Genomic DNA, 1,710 nt, shown 5'->3' with positions numbered 1-1,710 from the left:
TAACTGGGTTCCCTTTCTCTCTACCCTGAGATAAGCAATGTCATAGGGTCTAGGGTGACATGGGACTTGGCGTGAAAACACTGTGGAGCTGTCCTGTGATTATTGTAGTGTGATCAAGGATTAATCTTAAAAAAAAAAAGGCTTTGCCCAAATCCATCTGGGAGTTTGGGCTTTTTGAGCTCTAGCTGTCCCAGACTCCTTGTATGGTACCTTACAATAAACACTGCACTTTCCTTCACCACACACACAAAAAAGGACTAGTCTTTTGTCTTTGTAATTTGCTAGGATTTCTTTTTCTGTCGCGTTATAATCTGGTCCACCCTGAGTACCTGTGCTTGCTACTGAGAAATACAGTGGTGAGCAAGGCAAATCTAATCTTGGGTCCTTTATGAACATTTCAGTCAAGCAAGATGTTATAGTAATGTATCATGTATATTATGGTAGAGGAAGTATGCAATTCATGCATATATTGGGGGAAGCAAACCTTGATAATATGCATTTAAGCTGACAGTTTATAAATTAATAGGAGTGAAACTGGCTAAGGGCCAAGAGGAGGAAGAGAGTGTTAGCAACAGGAAAAAAAAAAAAAAAAAAACCACACAGGCCAAGGCATAAGGGCTAGAAAGATCATGGGAGAGTTCCGGAACTCATCGCTGTGTGTGGCTTCAAGAGAGTCCAGGGGAACAGAGAAGAAACAGGGTTGGTTAGATACCGTCAATAATAATAATATTGAGCATTGATTAACTTTGTTCTAAGGGCTTCACATACATTTTCTTCACGATTATAATCACCATTTTTATAGACGAGGAAATTGAACCAGAGAGAGGTTTAATAACTAGCCTGTAGTCACACAGCAGGAATGTGATTTTATCTGAAGGGCAATAGGAAATCGCTGAATGGTGTTACACAGAGGCACCTCGTGAACAGATACACATTTTCGAAAGATCATCCGGCTGCAGTAGGTTCCCAACTCCAAGTCCCACTCTGGGTGGAGGAAGCATGGGCCTCAACTTGTGCTTCTCTTATCAATCTGACTCCATTGACTAAAACAGTTGGCAAGATGGAAGCTGATAGCCAGCTGGAGCACTGCAGAAAAGGAGGTCACTCTTCAAAAATGCTTTTTAAAAAATTAATAAAGTTTATTATTTTTTTAAATTTAAAAGATAGGGAGTGCTTCACGAATTTTCATGTCATCCTTGTGTGGGGGCCATGTTAATCTTTTCTGTATCGTTCCAATTTTAGTATATGTGCTGCGGAAGTAAGCACAGAAAAGGTGGTGTTTTGAAGGAGTGGGGTGTTCTATGCAAGGAGAAATATATTGTGGGTCTCAAGAGCATTTAGATTTGGGTAATAGTTTTAATAACAATATAAATATAATGAATTGATCCTCCCAATGAGCCCTTGTACCTAGTTCAAATAATGGATGTGATGTTACATCAATATTTTGAGCATTTCAATTTACTTTTGACTGTAAAGTGGATAATATAGTGCACAAGTTAAAGGCAGAGACAAAAATCTTTAAAGCAGATTTAGTGGTCCACGTGTTCTGCCCTCCTTGTTGACTGAGGTTGAATAATAGTGGTCATAATTTGCGTTTCTCTTTGTCATAAGTAGAGAGATGTATAGACCTCGCAGGGAGAGAGCCGTTTGTGGATGACAGTGACATCTCTGACTGTTTTCTGTGAGTTGTTTGGTATCCATCAGAAGCCT

At 39.5% G+C, this 1,710-nt stretch overlaps 1 non-coding gene across 1 annotated transcript; it reads right to left on the bottom strand.

Moving 5' to 3' along the window:
• Positions 1-1,159: 1,159 nt before the first annotated feature.
• Positions 1,160-1,266, bottom strand: LOC133098499 (U6 spliceosomal RNA). Its single transcript, XR_009702197.1, has one exon. It is a non-coding gene; the product is annotated as a U6 spliceosomal RNA (small nuclear RNA).
• Between the last annotated feature and the right edge of the window lie 444 nt (positions 1,267-1,710).

This window comes from Eubalaena glacialis, chromosome 9 (assembly GCF_028564815.1).
Source record: "Eubalaena glacialis isolate mEubGla1 chromosome 9, mEubGla1.1.hap2.+ XY, whole genome shotgun sequence".
NCBI lineage: Eukaryota > Metazoa > Chordata > Mammalia > Artiodactyla > Balaenidae > Eubalaena > Eubalaena glacialis.
The sequence above is the reverse complement of the archived record's forward strand: the minus strand, read 5'-3'. Positions and strand labels throughout refer to the sequence as shown.